The 19,396-nt window shown below is 39.7% G+C and overlaps 1 long non-coding RNA gene across 2 annotated transcripts in view; it reads right to left on the reverse strand.

Moving 5' to 3' along the window:
• The window catches only part of LOC309860210, a 251,410-nt gene extending 232,335 nt beyond the window's left edge, over positions 1 to 19,075 (reverse strand). For both annotated transcript variants that reach the window (XR_014309251.1, XR_014309252.1), the window contains exon 1: positions 18,908 to 19,075. This is a non-coding gene — a long non-coding RNA (uncharacterized lncRNA). The remainder of the gene's footprint in view (positions 1 to 18,907) is intronic.
• Positions 19,076 to 19,396: the final 321 nt, after the last annotated feature.

Consider the following 19,396-nt stretch of genomic DNA (forward strand, 5'->3'; position numbering starts at 1 on the left):
GCATTATCACTGAAGCCAATGACTCCAGGGACAGGCATGAATTCCTGGAGACTGGACTTGGTTTGGCATGTTCCTCCACTCCATGTAGCTGGACAGGTACAACCAAAGATCTCTTGCGGCAATCCGACTGAGTCATTGTGAAAACAAAAGACAGAAAAATGGTTTGCTAACTTTTTTTGAATTCCTAGGTCTATGGCCTTGTCCTTCAGTTAAAAAAGGAAAAAAAAAAAAAAAAGATCCATTTTTTAACCTAGCCACATCCTTCACTGACAGCTTTTTGTTGCAAATACAAAATGCAATAATGAGAAGAGTGAATAGTTCAACTCTCAGACTGATTTATAATGACAGTTTTCTGATACAAGGGAAATGAAGAATTGAGCAGATTCTGTGAAGTGAAAATCCTCAATTATGTTGTTCCCTTGTATTAATTAAACAGGTGCCAGGGAGTTTTCAGAGTAGAACCTCTGAGACCTCTGTTGTATGGAATTACAGTTGTTAAATGTTGTGCTCTTCTCGATGCAAACATGAATACAAATCCTGATTGAGCATCTACCATGTACAAAGTGTAGCCCTGCTTGGACTCCCGGAAGAGTTCTTACTCATCCTAACGCACTTCTTACATTTTACCAAATTTTTGTTTGTTAAGAAAAACAGTCTGCTTGGAAAACGTCCAATATTTATCAAATACGCTAAAGAAATTAATTGAGAATCTTAGCCCAATTCACTGCTGTCATCCTATTCCAGGATTCACAGAAGAAAAATACTTTGACTGGATTCCGCATGTATCAAAGAAATGATCCCTATTTTTAGATGAGAATTTAAGATTTCTCAGAAACCGGACTCTCTCTTCCACAACCAGGAGTTAAACTAATCTAAGTTTGTAACATCAAAACCTGAAACTTTTGACAAAACCTCACTCTTGATTTCCAAAATCCAAGAAATTAATCACTTTTTTTTCTTAGTTAATCCTGCAAATGCCTGAAAATCAACATATCTACAACCAAGCTTGTTATCTTCAACAAAACCATTCTTCTGTTTATATTCTCTGCTTCTTTGGAGGAATATCCAGTATCTCGAGCCAGAGGTCAAGAAATTATCTTAGAATCTCTTTCCTTGCCCTTCATGTTCAGTCCAACACCAAGTTCTTTGAATTCCTCTACCTAAATACGTCTAGAACCCCTCCTTACCAGCTCTGCCACTCCAGTTCATCTAAACACTCATCTAAACAACTGACTACGGCTTCACTAAGATTGGTTTTTCTTCTACCCATGTTCCTTCTTCTCCATCAGATCGTCATATAGTCATAGACGCCTGTGTGCCATTCAGTCATGGGATTCATCTTTGGAAATCACTGTTACCATTTCAAAGTTCTTTAACAGCTTCCTGTCCCTGCAGAATATTAACTAAACTCCTTTGCCAGGCTTACAAAACCCCTATGATCTGGCATCCTGCCTCTTCTCCCACCAATCTTAACCTCTATGTCCCTGACCACTTTATCTTCTGATTCTCAGAAAATGTCTTCACTTACTCCAGTCTCCAGGCCCATACGCATCTGGCTTATTCTTTGCATAGAATCCTGACCTCAGCTCGCCATTCCATGAAAGTCTCATTTACAATTCAAGTCTAAACTCAAAGTAATCGCTGTACAAAAATTCCTTGACTCCCAAGATCTCACAGTCTCCTTACCCTCTCTCTACTGTAGATATTAAAAATATAATAACCGTCCTTTCATAATGATTTTCTTCCTAACAGGTCTGTCTCCTACTAGGTTATGCATTCTTTGATGTTAAGATCCTTGTAACTTTACCACTTACAATAGTGCCTGACATGTGGTCAGTTGCAGTATTTTTAGGACACTGATATGAATGAATGCATGTTTATGAAAATACAAGTTTGACTTGAAAAAATAAGGAATTATTTTTGCCTCAATGGCTTGAAAACAAAGCTGAAAGCTCTTTCACCTGTTATTATTCCAGGAGCCTAAGTCACCTTGGAAATTGGACATCAGAATCCTGCCTCTTGGTTAAGTTCCTTCAAGATTGTTTTGTGGCATTTCTTGCAGAAAGGGGCAGGGGCAAATGGCAACAAGAGATGTGGAAATGCCAAGACGGATTTTGCCTTGGTGACCTCCAGAGTCCCTTTCAGTTCAGTCATGTGTCTCTGCTGAAGCAAACACATGTTGTTATTAATGAATGATTTCAGGTCCTTTATTAGACAGACCAAATGACTGGATTTCATCAATACAAAGATGGAGGTTAAGAACAGAGTGAGGAAAACCACATGAAACAAATCTGTATCCTCCTATGAAGAACCAATCCAGGGTTTGCAGAATATCAGCATACAAAATTAGAATGTTCTTTGTGCTGTCTTTATATTGGAGATTTGCCCACTGCAGGGCGTACTTGGTTGAGTGTGAGAAAAGGGGATACGTCCCAACATATGGAGGCTTCCAAACACACATGAACAAGACCAAAAATGGACATTTGAACTAAAATAAATCCAAAAATAAAAGTGACCCATGTCTTTTGTTTTATCAGGCCAGAGGGTTCATATTACATCCATTACTACTTGCTAATTTATTTCCTCAACATCCCAAATGTTTTCTAAGCTGTCGTGTGAAAGACCAAATACCACTAGAGTTAGAAAAGACTTTAGACACCATGTGGTCAGGTGCTTCGCAAACAGGGATCTCCGGTACCCTGGGGTTCTGATGTGGTACTTCAGGGACCAAACAGGAGGGCAAGATCCAGCCCCTTTTCCTTGCTTCAACTCCAATACCAATCCTCTTGCCTGTCACATTTATTTGATCAGTTAATGGAGTCTCTCACATGACTTCCTCTGGTAGGGATGAAAGAATTTTGTTTAAAAGTTTAAAATACTCTGTTATACCAAATTCCCTTGACCTACAGAGGAGGAATCTGAGGCTTGGAAAGGCAATTGATCTTCACTGAGTAGCAGATGACCAGGACCTACCTGCCCATTCTTTTTTTTTTTTTAACATGTAAAATATTATTTGCTTCAGGGGTACAGGTCTGTGAATCATCAGTTTACACATTTCGGACCTGCCCATTCAGACACCAACTAAAATGAAGGCAATATACCAGACAATACTGTCCTTGAAGGCAATATACCAGACAATATTGTCCTATCTGGTCATCAGTCCTCACCTGGAAATGGGATTCATATTGGCACATGCCCCACAGAATTGTTTTGAGGACTAAATGGGTTAATCATAGGAAATGTCTAGCATATAGGTAATAAGCACTCAAAATATTACCTGTTATTACGGTTCATTTTTGGTTTTAGTGAATTCAGAAACCTCAGGGTTAGCCAACATGGTAATTTCCTACCAATGCTGTAACAGACTGTTACAAATTTAGTGGCTTAAAACACACTTATTATCCCAAAGTTATGGGCATCCAAAAGCCAAAATGGAGCTCAACAGAATAAAATCTAGGTGTCAACAGGGCTAAGGTCCTTCTAGGGACTCTAGGGGATAATACTCTGACTTTTCCAGCTTCCAGAGGCTGTCTGCATTTCTTGGCTTCTGGTCTCTTCTTCCATCTTCAAAGTCAGGAAAGCAATATTATCCAATCTCTCTCTGGTTTTGACTCTCCAGCCTCCCTCTTTTACTTCCTTCACTTAAAAGAATCCCCATGATTCCACTGGGCTCACTCAGATAACCCAGCATAACTTTCCCATCTCGAGACCCTTGACTTAATCACATCTACAAATGCCCTTTACCTCTGTAAGGTGTACATTCAGTTTCTAAGAATTTGAACATGGACATCTTCGGGGACCATTATTCTGTATATGATAGACAAGTTATGTAAATAGGCAAGAACAGTTTTGTAGAAGAGGGAATGGTGTGGACTGCTTAGGCCTTACCTAAAGCAAATCATATTACTATAAAATATTAAAGTAGACAAACCAATAGATCTCAGACCTGACTTGCATGAGGACACTGGTTTGGGATCCTGCTCTATGACATTTCATAGTTCAGTTAGAACAGGTCTACATGAAGCAAAGAAGAAAGGTGGCAACTGCCAGAGTCTGTGTTACCTAAGAACCCTAGATAATTTGAGATATTTTTCTCATAATGAAACAATCTAAGTTTCCATCCAAATTCATGCAGTCTGCTTCCTACATGTTTTCAATACCTGGCCGTGGGAAATGACCCAGTTTTTATCTCCCTTTGTTGACTATTTCAAATTAAACTCTTTAGCAGCCAATAACCATGGGAGACATACCAACAGGTGCTTCATCCTGGACCCCCATTTTATGTCTCTTTTTTAGCCATTACACCTGGTTGACTTGGAGATACTCCAGGGATGGCATCTGTTACCACTGTCTCCCTTGAAATATGGGCCCACGGTTGTTGATCTGCAAATGTTGATGAAAACCCAGACTGTATTTGTTGCTGTTGTCTCATGGCTTTGCCACCATATGCTAAATCAAATTACATTTCACAGTCGGCAGTTGAAAGAAATGAAGAAACAGTCAATGAAAAGACATCTTCCTTGGCACCACTGGGGAGGTAAAATATTAAACCTGCCCATCTATCTCCTTTATTCAATCTGGTTGTTATTGTTGTTAACATGGAAAGTGGTTTTTTAAAATGAGCGCTGGAGGGAATGCAAGCTGGTACAGCCATGGTGGAAAACAGTATGGAGGTTCCTCAAAAAAGTAAAAATAGAATTACCTTATGATCCAGTAATTCCACTGTTAAGTATTTGCTTCCTAAGTAAATGGAAACACTAATTCAAAAGGATACAGGCACCCCTAAGTTTATTGCAACATTTTTACTATAGCCAAGATATGGAAACAGCCCAAGTGTCCATCCATGGACGAATGGGTAAAGAGGATGTGGTACACACACAAACACACACACACACACACACAGGAATGTTACTCAGCCTAAAAAAGAATAAAATCTTGCCATTTGCAATATGGATGAATCTAGAGGGTACAATTTTAAGTGAAATAAGTCTGAGAAAGAAAACCATATGATTTCACACATATGTGGAATTTAAGAAACCTTAAAAAAATGAACAAAGAATAAAAGAGATAAACCAATGAGCAGACTCAAATATAGAGGACAAACTGATGGTTGCCAAATGGGAGGCAGGTAGGGCACGGGTCAAATAAATGAAGGGGATTAAGAGCACACTTATTCTGAATTTTGAATCATTACATTATACTTCTGAAACTAATATAATACTAGATGTTAATTATACTTGAATTTCTTTTTTTTTTTTTTTTTAAACGAGCACTAGAGGCTCCTTCTTCTGAGTGCACCCATCAGTCACTAAAATGTAGATTTATTATCATAAACAGGAGTTTGGAGCATGAAAACCAAGAGTGTCCTTGAGGCAATGACCTTGAGGGAAGGAATAGCAAGGAATAAGTAGGAAGAAGAGCAGTTAAAAAAAACAAAACAAAACAAATGATGAAATCATCATTTGTCCTTATGCATGAGAGTGGGCATGTGGGAAAATAACTAGGGGAGACTGTCAAAACCCTTAAGAGGAAAAGTTTGGTTTTCATCCATCTCTTACTGCTATCTGGGTGAGAGCACTAAAGGTAAAAGAGTCTAAAGCCCATGGAGCCATTAGTTTATGAACTTTAGTTTATGAATCATTATTTATGCAACAGATAGAAGGAAACAATTACTGTCCTAGTCCTTATTTTCAGAAAGGAAGCAAGCCTCCAAGCACGGAGTCTTACCCCACTGAATCAGCTCCTTCATCAAGAAAGCTAAACCTGTCATGGTCACTGGGACCAAGTGGAGAAGATGCCAGTACAATGGAGAGGTAGGCAATTGCTTTTTTGTTTTTTTTTTTTACTCTTACTGTATATATTTCTTCCTGCTGTTTTAACAAATTACCACAAACCTAGTCATTTAAAACAAAGGGAATTTATTATCTTATAGTTCTGGAGATCAGGAGTCTGAAATGAGTCTTATGAGGCTAAAATCAAACTGTGGATAAGGCTATGTTCCTTCTGGAGACTCTAGGGGAGAATTGGTTTTCTTACTTTTCTCTATCTTTCAGATAGAGACTTGCAGTTCCTTCCTCTGTCTTCAAAGTACATCACTCCAACCTCTGCTCCTATTGTCACATTTCCCTTTTCTAACTTAGACCTTCTGGTCTGCCTCTCTACAGACCCTTGAGATTCCACTGGGCCCATCTAGATAATCCCTGATAATCTCCCCATCTCAAAATCCTTAATTTCACCACATCCACAAAGCGCCCCCCTCCTTTTTTATAAGTAAGGTGACATGTCCAGAGATTCTGAGAATAGGGAATGTGGGGGGTCATTTTGTCTAGCAGACAAGTTTGTCAAAGAGGACTTTATTCCAGAATGTACAAACCCAAATGTCCACAGAAGACAGACAATATAAATGATTCAACAGACCAAGGAATGATGGAAAGGGAAGTAAACCAGAGCACAGATAGTCTTCTAAGACTTTCACATTTGAAAAACCATATGTAATTACCATGTGGTTAAAAAAAAAGAAAAGAAAAAGAGGTCTCTGGTTCATGCCTGCTGATTTGCAGCCATTGTTTTAAACCAAATATTTGCTCTGTCTTCAAAGAGCCTCTTCTGCCATAAAAAAAAAAAAAAAAAGACCCTTTCTGTTAAAATACCCACACCACTGTGCAGCCAAATACACACTGCCAGGAGTGTATAAAAGACTAAAAAGAATATGCTAAAAAGAGGAATGAGGTTTAGAAGCCCATCTTAGTGGAGATCCTCACCAACAGCTAATTGGAACAAGCCAGAAAGAAAGCTGACACCTACAGGAGATATGGGATTAAAAAAAAAAAAAAAAAAAAAAAGATGGTGACCCTGTTCCCAGCAGGCTCAGAAAGAGTTCTCTGGCTTGGAGGCAGAAGAGAGCCTGTTAAGTAGTCTGCAAGGACTGATGGCTCATAAATTTCTGCAAGTAGCCACTGTGACATTGCAGCACAAGTTCCAAGGACACAGGCAGAGATGGTAGCAATGCCATGTTTTTGCTGGGCTTGACCTTAGAGAGGTTCAGCCAGCTCCTGGGGTTTGATGTGGGTTATCAGGGACAGGGGGACGGGGCATCATTTTGTGAAGATGTGTTGAGTATTTGGCTATGGTAAGAATGGACTTCATCATCGGTCATGGAACTCTAGGTTTGCAGACACTCTGAAACTTGCATCAAAATCAGGATATACATCAAAGGTTTCTAGAGGTTTGGAACAGTATTTAATATATGGTAGCAGGGAGGAACAAAAAGAAGTATTGTCAGTGGAGGAAGACAACTGGGGCAGCTCATGCATGAGTTGGGGGGAATCCAATTAAAATTCATACAGAGAAAGATATGTCCTTCTATTTAAAAACCAAAGGCAACAAGCAAGCAAGTACATGGATGTCTGATTATGAAAGGGAAGGTTGTGTGCTTGTCTGGAAGGGAGAAGTTGAGTCAAAGACAAATTTATTTGCATACAAAATTAAACAGAATATAAATGTGTATGTGGGAGAGAGAGGAGGAAAACAGAGGGACAGAGGGAGGAAGACACAGACAAAATGCTTTACTGAATGATTGGTACTCAGTAGGGGTGAAATTACAAATTAGGTTTTTCTGTTGTTCTATGCCACTGCCTTCCAACAGGTTTTGTCAATCATCCTCTTGCCTCTGGATGAAATCTCAGAAGGCATACACAGCTTCTCCTGTTACTCACACATACTAGTGAATAGTCTAATATAAAATGCCCGGTTTAGCCCTAATATCAAAGCTTTATTCTCTAAGTCAAACCTCTTCCCTCTTCTCTTGCATCTTGGGCTGGTGGAGGCACAGAGAGCCTCAGCAGGGAGGGAAGGTGGGTCAACTTCCGACTATCATTCTTGTTCTCTTCAACTCACGAGGCTATCTGGTTTTCCAGGGTTCAAGAGGAAAGAGAAAGGAGAAAGAAAAGATATGGCCTGGCTGGTATGGTTGCCCTTGACATTGCTGGCCACCCAGAAAGCCCATTCCCCTCTCCTTGCCTACTGGTCTCCACCTATGTGGGGTCTTCAGAAACCCCCTTTACTGTGTGTTTCTCCTCTGCTTTTCCCACGTCACAGGAGATACCACCTCTGTCCCTTCTAGCTGGTATCCATGACTCTTCCAACAGCCCTAGCATCTGGGGTCCACCCCGGACATGCTCCCCACCATGGGTTCATGAGCCCTCCAGGAGATTCTTTTGGTCAGAAGCTTTCAAGGTGGCTCAAGTTCAGCTCCTACATCAGTACCTACTTGGTCCATGTCTATTAGAGTGGACCATTTTGAATGCAGCCCTGTGTCCTTGCCCTCCTGCTACAAACTATTCCCCTTAATCACTTTTCTTTATAAATTTTAGGTATAAATCAGGTCCCTCAATACCAGCAGACAGAGGTCAGGCTCTGTCTGCTGGTATTGGAAATCAAGTGATTTCCTAGAGCATTCCTAAGGAGAGGAAATCAGAATTAAACACCCCTCTGCTTGTTTTCTATACTTTCCTGAGGTTACCTACAGTCTTAACATGGCCAGTATAGATGGATAAAAACCTACTGTTCTCAGCCTTTGGAATCCCCCCAGAACTTCCAGATAGAGGGAAAAGCCACAGTTAATTTCCTATTACATACATGATAGATACAAATATGTATATATGTATGTGTGTATGTGCATAAACATATACATCTATGTATCTCTCTCTCTCTCTCTCTCTCCCTCTCTAGGTAGTGGCTAGCTGCCTGAGAAATAAGGAAGTGGATCTCTAGAATTCAAGGAACAGAGGTGAAGGTAGAGCAGTATTTTCCTACAAGAAAACAACCAATAGATACCAAGAAGATAGCTGATTAATAACTTTGGGGAAGCAAGAAATTTTATAACAGTAATGACTGGCAGCTAATTTTTAGTGGTTTCTGAGTCTGAGCAGAAATGCTCTTCACTATGCCCAAGTCTTCAGGGCTATTCTGTCACCATATTATCACTGAATTAGTGCAGCATTGCTTTGGATAAGAAAGAAGAGGAGTTTTCATGTCCATTGAGGAGAGAAACACAAGACATTTGGAGCAGGCAGCACTGTGGTGAAGTAAAGGTGGGAAGTTCTTAATGACCGAGCCAAAAGAAGAAGTTACAGGGAACCTCAGGCCAGAGTTAGCCCCTCTTTGGGGTAATGTGCCGAACTACTGAGAATCCTGGACCTCTGGTTATTTAAGTTGGAAGCTTGATTTATTTCAGGTCAATGTCAAACAAGATGGTGCCTTTAGAAGGCTGGAGAGTTTGGAGATAATCAGGGCACATGTAACTAATGTAGTAGTCCCTGTTTTTTAAACTTTCTAGTATAAATTGGAGGGTTTAGTATAAATTTGAGGGTTTGATCAAACTATGAAATGTTTCCATTAAATAGCAACACAGTAAGCCAGAAACATTCTGAAACTTTTAAACACCTACAGGAATCAAGCACAAACTATGCCTCTATTAACACATGTTTTGTGTATTTTGTTGACAGTGTGTGAATTTTGAGAATTAGACTGGGCCACTTCCCCAGCGCTTTTGAAACTCTGGGATTTCAGAGTTTTATTCCTTGTCCCATAACCTCCATTGCCTCCACGTTCCCTTATTCAGATCACATGCTTCCAGTTTCACTTTGAGGATGAAAACGGAATTATGACCAGGCAAAAGCAGAGGACAAGGAAATCATTGGCCTCCCCAAGACTCCAGAAGTCTCTTGCAGAGGTCTTGCTAGGAGCCAAAGGGCAGGATGCAGATCCCAGTTTGGTCTCTGCCAAGCTCATTGTGATGCCCCATGTGCTATGGTAAGGTCAGCTGTGGTAGGCTGGGCTGCAGGCTTTCTCCCTGTAGGATGAGGTTTTATAACTTTCTGATATTCCAAGCCCTTGTAAGTTGACTCATGAAAGCCACAGGAGAGTGGCTCACACCACTCATGCTCACCCAAGGCTCATTTGTAAACCAGAAAATCAATTTGCTAATTTACAGTGATTCAGATACAGCTACCGTTTGTTTGGAGCATGCTGCATGCCAAACATTGAGCTCAAGGCTTTCATACTCATGATCTCATTTAATCCTCCTGTCAGTGGTCAATGGATGTCCCCAAAGGGAGGCCTACTTAGAAAAATGAAAAGGATTTAAAGAGTTTCTTGGATATAACAAATCAAGGCAAAGAGAAATAGAGTACCTATGGAGGTAAACTTAAAACAAAAGGATGTTCTTGAGTCTTTCTCTTACATATACTGCTTATCAAACCATTGTCAGTAAGAAAACCCAGACTGCTTCCCATTGGCAGTGCAGGACCCTGTCTGATCAAAACATTCTCCTACTCTTCTCAGTATTTTATGCTGATGCTTTGTGCCTCCCCACAACATCTTATTCCTTCACAGCCAAGACTGCCTCTGTGGAAGGAGGGACAGGCACAAGCAGGTTTTCTTTAATATAGGAGAATGTCCCCCAGCTTTTAAATAGATCCAAATTTTTTCTTGAACTTGAGCTATCTCCTTTTCCATAGTAGCAGACTGGGCAATGTGCCTCCAGAGTGGATCTCTGGAACCTTCTCCACCTGTGCTGAGTACAGAAGGTAACCTGTGCCCTCTCTGTGGCTCTAGGCATGGCATGAAGACATGGGAGGGAGGAGGGACACAGAAGGAAGAGATTCCAACTTTTATAGTTTATAATCACAAATAGTTTCTATAGCTTAAAAAATGAAGTTTATTATCACATGGAAGAACTGTCAGGTGTGTCAGTTTGAGATTTTTGATAAATTTGCTTAATCATTTATGCAGTGCTATGCATTACGTGTTTAGCAATGAAGTCACTTTACTTTCAAAGAACTCATTGTCCAAAGGGGAACATAAACACGTAAGGAAATAATTCTAATGCAGTGAGCTCAAGGCTAATGGAAGTATAAACATGGTACCACCAGAGAATTGAGGTTTGGAAAATTCTGACTCTGTGGCCAGGGAAAGTCTTACAGCTAAGATAACATCTGAGCAGTTTTAAACTAAGAACAAATTCACTGGCCAGGATAGGAGGGACACTGGGAAAAGGGGTGAAGAGGAAAGTTTAGGGGAGGGTATTCCAAGTGGAAGGAACAGAGGCCTAAGACAGCACATGACTCTTAAGAAAATACAAGACACTTGGTACAGCTACAGCGACTCATGAGTGGAAATGAGGCTGAGAGTTAAGTGGGATCAACTCATAATTGACTAATTGTTAAAATTAGAAGCCTGAATTGCAATCAGTAGCCAATAGGGACTGAGTCTAAGCAATGCCATTTCAAGAATATATGGGCATTTTTAAAAGAATTGTGCAAATTATTTTCTTTTGTAACTAAGTAAAAATATGTGAATGATATTCATTTTAGGGAAATCTATTATTCTATCTCATTGTTTAAAATAATATTTTGACACGGAACCTTCTCCAGAATAGACCACATACTGGGTCACAAATCAGTACTCAACTGATACCAAAAGACTGAGATTATTCCCTGCATATTCTCAGATCACAATGCTTTGAAACTAGAGCTCAATCACAAGGAAAAGTTCAGAAGGAACTCAAACACCTGGAAACTAAAGACCACCTTGCTTAAGAATGCTTGGATCAACCAGGAGATCAAGGAAGAACTGAAACAGTTCATGGAAACCAATGAGAATGAAGATACTTCAGTCCAAAACCTATGGGATACAGCAAAGGTCGTCTTAAGGGGGAAATACATAGCCATCCAAGTCTCCCTCAAAAAAATAGAAAAATCCAGAATACACCAGCTGTCTCTACACCTTAAAGAACTGGAGAATCAACAACAAATCAAACCAACTCCACACATAAGAAGGGAACTCATCAAGATTAGAGCTGAGATCAATGAGGTAGAAACCAGAGATACAATAGAACGTATCAATGAAACTAGAAGCTGGTTTTTTGAAAGAATCAATAAGATCGATAAACCATTGGCCACACTAATCCAAAAGAAAAGAGAGAAAGCCCAAATTCATGAAATTATGAATGAAAAGGAAGATATCACAACTAACACCAAGGAAGTAGAAACAATCATCAGAAGTTATTATCAACAGTTAGGGGCGCCTGGATGGCTCAGTGGGTTAAGCCGCTGCCTTCTGCTCAGGTCATGATCTCAGGGTCCTGGGATCGAATCCCGCATCGGTCTCTCTGCTCATCAGGGAGCCTGCTTCCTCCTCTCTCTCTCTCTGCCTGTGTCTTTGCCTACTTGTGATTGCTCTCTGTCAAATAAATAAATAAAATCTTTTAAAAAAAATTAAAAATAAATAAATAAATACGTTATTATCAACAGTTATATGCCAATAAGCTTAGCAACCTAGATGAAATAGATGCATTCCTGGAAAACTATAAACTTCCAAAATTGAACCAGAAGAAATCGACAACCTGAATAGACCGATATCTAATAACGAGATTAAAGCAGTGATCAAAAACCTCCCAAAAAACAGGAGCCCAGGACCTGACACATTCCCTGGGGGAATTCTATCAAACTTTCAAAGAAGAAATAATACCTATTCTCCTGAAACTGTTTCAAAAAATTGAAGCAGAAGGAAAACTTCCAGACTCTTTCTATGAAGCCAGCATTACCCTGATTCCCAAACCAGGCAAAGACCCTACCGAAAAGGAGAATTTCAGTCCAATATCACTGATGAATACGGATGCTAAGATTCTCAACAAGATCCTAGCCAACAGGATCCAACAGCACATTAAAAAGATTATCCACCATGACCAGGTGGGATTCATCCCTGGGCTACAAGGATGGTTCAACATTTGCAAATCAATCAATGTGATACAACAAACTAATATGAGAAGAGAGAAGAACCACATGGTCCTCTCAATTGGTGCAGAAAAAGCATTTGACAAAATCCGTTCCTGATTAAAACGCTTCCAAGTATAGGAATAGAGGGAACATTCCTGAACCTCATCAAATCTATCTATGAAAGACCCACAGCAAATATCATCCTCAATGGGAAAAAGCTTACAGCCTTCCTGTTGAGATCAGGAACAATACAAGGATGCCCACTTTCACCACTCTTGTTCAACATAGTATTAGAAGTCCTAGCAACAGCAATCAGACAACAAAGAGAAATAAAAGGTATCCAAATTGGCAATGAAGAAGTCAAACTCTCTCTATTCACAGATGACATGATTCTTTATATGGAAAACCCAAGAGACTCCACCCCCAAACTACTAGAACTCATACAGCAATTCAGCAACGTGGCAGGATACAAAGTCAATGTGCAGAAATCAGTGGCTTTCTTATACACTAACAATGAAAACACAGAGAGGGAAATTAGAGAATCGATTCCATTTACTATAGCACCAAGAACCGTAAGATACCTGGGAATAAACCTAACAAAAGAGGTAAAGGATCTGTACTTGAGGAACTACAGAACAATCATGAAAGAAATTGAAGAAGACACAAAAAGATGGAAGATCATTCCATGCTCTTGGATCAGAAGAATAAACATTGTTAAAATGTCTATACTGCCTAGAGCAATATATACTTTTAATGCCATTCCGATCAAAATTCCACCAGTATTCTTCAAAGAGCTGGAGCAAATAATCCAAAAATTTGTATGGAATCAGAAGAGACCCCGAATCGCTAAGAAAATGTTGAAAAACAAAAATAAAGCTGGGGGCATCACGTTATCTGATTTCAAGCTTTATTACAAAGCTGTGATCACCAAGACAGCATGGTACTGCATAAAAACAGACACATAGACCAGTGGAACAGAGTAGAGAGCCCAGATATGGACCCTCAACTCTATGGTCAATTAATCTTTGACAAAGCAGGAAAAAATATACAGTGAAAAAAAGACAGTCTCTTCAATAAATGGTACTGGGAAAACTGGACAGCTATAAGTAGAAGAATGAAACTCGACCATTCTCTTACACCGTACACAAAGATAAACTCAAAATGGTTAAAAGACCTCAATGTGAGACAGGAATCCATCAGAATCCTAGAGGAGAACATAGGCAGTAATCTCTTTGATATCAGCCACAGCAACTTCTTTCAAGATATGTCTCCAAAGGCAAAGGAAACAAAAGCAAAAATAAACTTTTGGGACTTCATCAAAATCAAAAGCTTCTGGACAGCAAAGGAAACAGTCAAAAAAACAAAGAGGCAACCCACGGAATGGGAGAAGATATTTGCAAATGACAGTACAGACAAAAGGTTGATATCCAGGATTTATAATGAACTCCTCAAACTCAACACACACAAAACAGGCAAGCATATCAAAAAAATGGGAAGAAGATATGAACAGACACTTCTCCAATCAAGACATACAAATGGCTATCAGACACATGAAAAAATGTTCATCATCACTAGCCCTCAGCGAGATTCAAATTAAAACCACATTGAGATATCACCTTACACCAGTTAGAATGGCCAAAATTAACAAAACAGGAAATAACATGTGTTGGAGAGGATGTGGAGAAAGGGGAACCCTCTTATACTGTTGGTGGGAATGCAAGTTGGTGCAGCCTCTTTGGAGAACAGTGTGGAGATTCCTCAAGAAATTAAAAATAGAACTTCCCTATGACCCTGCAATTGCACTCCTGGATATTTACCCCAAAGATACAGATGTCGTGTAAAGAAGGGCCATCTGTACCCCAATGTTTATAGCAGCAATGGCCATGGTCACCAAACTATGGAAAGAACCAAGAAGCCCTTCAACAAACGAATGGATAAGGAAGATATGGTCCATATACACTATGGAGTATTATGCCTCCATCAGAAAGGATGAATACCCAACTTTTGTAGCAACATGGATGGGACTGAAAGAGATTATGTTGAGTGAAATAAGTCAAGCAGAGAGAGTCAATTATCATGTGGTTTCACTTATTTGTGAAGCATAACAAATATCATGGAGGACAAGGGGTGTTAGAGAGGAGAAGGGAGTTGGGGTAAATTAGAAGGGGAGGTGAATCATGAGAGACTATGGACTCTGAAAAACAATCTGAGGGGTTTGAAGTGGCGAGGGGGTGCGAGGTTGGAGTACCAGGTGGTGGGTATTATAGAGGGCACGGATTGCATGGAGCACTGGGTGGGGTGAAAAAATAATGAATACTGTTTTTCTGAAAATAAATAAATTAATTTAATTTTTAAAAAAATAAATAAAATAAAATACTATTTTGATAATATTCTAAATATTTTGCAATTCATCTTCTTCTCTTATCTAATATTTCCTGATATACCAACAACTTAATATATGGTATGTAGCTCTGGTGTAGTGGAAAGAAGTCTAAACCTGGAGACAGAATGTTTGGCTCTGGGTCCCTACTCTTCCTCTTTGAAGCTGTGTGACCTCATAGAGTCACTTAACTTTTCTGAGATTCAATTTTTGAATCAATAAAATGGGGATTTTGATATCCCTCTTCTGGTTGGCTATGAGGATTAAATTAAGGAACAAATGAGAAAGCCCTTGGACCTAAAAAGTCCACCAGACATTCCAGTTCATGAAATATAGGATGCTGTTAGGTGATATTTAACAGACCTTGCTGATTTTGAGTGGTCAACTTCAATCTCCCTTTCTTTTCTGGAGGAGAACATTCAGGCTCAGAGAGTGAAGATTAGGAATGGAGCTGAAGTCTGGACCCCCCAAAATTATGCACCTGTATAATTCAGGAATGGTCTTCTGACATGTCTTCATAAACAGGAAGACAAAACCTTAAAATGAAAATTCATACAGAAGTGTGTTGATAGATATGGAAAGAGGTCCCAATTCCTTGATCCAAATGTGACTAGTTTGCTGTTAAAATAAAAGAAAATATAATGGTTAAGAGAGAATAGCATTTTACTTCATCCACTCAATGAAAAAAAATAAATTCTTTATTTTCCTTACCACAAACTATATTTTAAATTCATAACTAGTTCTAGTGTTATCTACTGGTTAAAGACTGATTTGCTGAGGATGAAAGTAAAATCTTGATTGAATAATAATCCCACTAAAGAGAAAAAGGTAGATTCCTATTTTAACCCATATGGTCAATGTGATAGAGTTTTCAGAAGAAATACTCTTAATAAATCTGTCCAAACAAAATAGAAAACAGGAAAAGTAATTTTTTCAAGAAAGGGAACATAGCCTCATTTATTAAAAATAGACTGTGTTCTTGATTAAGATTCTAAGACTAAACAGAATAGACTACATGAATTTAAATAAAACCATTCAGGTAGAAAAGGGGAAATTTCTTTGTTATAGTTATAATAAAATTCAGAGAAAGACATTCCATTTCAGAGAAAATGGTGGTCTACATTATCAAACTTATTCTCTTGCTGAAGAAAAAAAATACCAGACAAAATGTTTTTTTTTTTTTTTAAAAAAAGCCCAAGTTCACAGAAGAGTTGAAAAGATAGCAATATATTAGAAAATTCTAAATCCTAAGTGTAACTGGATCCTGGAAGCATCTTTTTTTCATATGGTATTTACCAAACCTTCCAAAATTAAACTCCAGATTTGACCGTTTCATACAGGGGGAAAAAAAAAAAAAGAAGCACAAATTCTAGAGCTTTAAGGTATAAAAACCAGTAGGAGACCTTCTTCACATTAAGACTGATCTCAAAGGACTAACAGCTCAGCCAAAGATGAAACAGAATTAAGTATGTGTCCCAACTACTCCCTACAAAGAGAAATGCATGCCCACCCCCAACGAGAATTGTAAGGAAAGCTACACTGTGCAGAAGGGGAAAACAAAACAAAAATGCTGGAAAAGAAAAAAAAAATCCGTCAAAAACAAACAAACAAATAAATAAATAACCTCTCAAAAAGTGATCCCAGAGTATGACTGTCCTTGAGGACCAGCCAGAACTGAAAACAAATCTTCTCGGGAGATATAAGTCTTCATATTAACCCTCAAAGTATCATTATAAATACCTATCCTCAAGGACAAAGAGTAAAATAAAGCTGAGGACAGGTGGAAACCAGGCATATCAAGCAATCATCAACAGAAACAAAAGCAATAGAAAAAGATCCATCAAGATTTCTGTATTACCATTGGAAAAGCAGATTATAAATTAACTGTGCTTAAATGTTGAAAAAATGTTGAAAAAAACTGTGCTTAAAATGTTGAAAACTTGACATACATAAATAGGAAAATATTGAAAGTGACCCAGTAGATTTGAAAAAGAATGAAATAGTGTCTAAAAAATTTTAAGCATAATAACTAAAAGGGAAAACTCAGTGGTGGTGTTTGGCAGCTGATGAAATGGACCTTAAGAGAATTAACTGGGAACTTCTGAGATGATGGTCAAGTAGGAAGCTTCTGAGCTCACCTTGTCCCCAAAATACAATCAGATAACACCCATATCAATACAAATAACCTAGAAAACTGACAGAACAGACTCTCCACAGCTAAAGGTAGAGAAGAAGCCAGAAAGAAGAGGGAAGAGACATGGTCTGGAGCTAACCTGCCCCTGGGACTGTCCATGTCCATAGCAGGAAGGGATGCCAGGGACTCAGGGAGGGTATAGGAACAGAGCCCCACACCAGGAACCCCACACAGGGGGACTCCCATGGGGAAGACAGATCCCCATAACCTGAAAACAAAAGGGGACTAACAATCAGTGAGACTTAGCACCTGGAACTTTAAAAATCAGCAGTTTGCTTATGGGAAAACCAAAAGAATCATCTGAGTCCCCAACCCCAAAGAGACAGCACAAAAAACAGCTCTACTGAGATACTGCATAGACGCTGCAGCTTGGAAAATGACAAGCATATATGGGAGGGAGATTCACTTACAAAAAATCAGGGCATGTGCTAGAGGGGCAGGAATCTTTGGGAAACTTCTCCAAGAACAAAAGAGCTGGTGGTCACCATTTCCTCTCTCTACCCTTGTCTCGTACTTACAGACACCTGAAACCAGTAAAGCATGGACACTCTCCACCTAGCTTGCTAAAAGCAGGCTTAAAGCAGGCCCCATCCACACATTCCCCTCAATCTTAGCCTCAGCAAGAGTTTTCCAGGGCAGCTACAGGTCCCCTCCTGCAATGAACCAACAGAGGACCTTGCTAGTATTGCATGCCCTGCCCCCAGATTCTTCTGCAAACATGCCTTTTCCAGCTCAACCTTTTTTGCCTAGAGTCTTTGAGAGCAGCTGCAGGTCTCCTCCACAGGGTACCTGCATGCCCTGCCCTTCACATTCTCCTGCAGACCTGCCTCCTCCAACAGCTCTTGATAGGAGTCCAATCCCAAATGGCACCACAGCCTGGCAGTGTGTAAGCGGTTCCACACTGCCAGTGTTTCCACGGTTCCGAGGGCTAGTACACCTCCAAAGTGACTCCTTCCCTGGAGAGAGGGGGAGAGAACAAAATGCCCTAGTCTGACTGAGGCCACAACAGGAGGGCTGGGGACACAACTGATGTGACTACAGGCCCCACCTACCAAGAAAAGCTTTTCAGTGTACAACAAACAGAAAGTGCCTTACAGTTTGGTGCCACTGCATCTCTGGCAAATGCCTGGTCTCACTCAACTCAAGATAATGTTGGCCCCAGAATGGCCCACTAACACCACAGGGACTAAACCCTGCCCACAACAGGCAAAGAGAGCCATTGCAAAAGACTGAAAGCAAATGTGACTGTGCTATAAGAATAAGGCACATACAACACACATAGGAGACATCCTTGAAGGGCTAGGTTTTGGTGAACAGGGAACAATTCATTGCAGACCACTGTAGGAACTCTTCATCATAAGGCCACTTTCAAGAGCATGAAATGTAGCTGACTCTTCTAACACATGGAAACAGACACAGAGAGTTAGACAAAATGAGGAGACAGAGAATTATGTCCCAAACGAAAGAATAGGACAAAATCACAGCCAAAGAACTAAACAAAATGGAGATAAAACCTGATAGGGAATTTAAAGTAATGATCATGGAGATACTCACTGAACTGGAATTAAGAGTAGAGGACCTCGGGCGCCTGGGTGGCTCAATGGGTTAAGTCGCTGCCTTCGGCTAGGGTCATGATCTCAGGGTCCTGGGATTGAGGCCCGCATCGGGCTCTCTGCTCAGCAGGGAGTCTGCTTCTCTCTCTCTCTACTTGCCTGCCTCTCTGTCTACTTGTGATCTCTGTCAAATAAATAAATAAAATCTTTAAAAAAAAAAAAAAAGAGTAGAGGACCTCAGTGAGACCTTTAACAAAGATATAAAACCCTAAAAAGTAGTCAGAGATGAGGAATCCAATACCTGAAGTTAAAAATATACTAGAGGAAAAAAAAAAAATACTAGAGGGAATAATTAGCAAACAAGAGGGAGCAAAGGAATGGATCACCAACCTGGAGGGCAGACTAATAAAATGCAGTCAAGCTGAACAGGAAAGAGAAAAAAAAAAAAAAGAATAAAAAATGAAAGTAGGCTTAGGGAACTCAGCAATAC

Source organism: Mustela nivalis (genome assembly GCF_964662115.1).
Source record: "Mustela nivalis genome assembly, chromosome: 2".
Lineage (NCBI taxonomy): Eukaryota > Metazoa > Chordata > Mammalia > Carnivora > Mustelidae > Mustela > Mustela nivalis.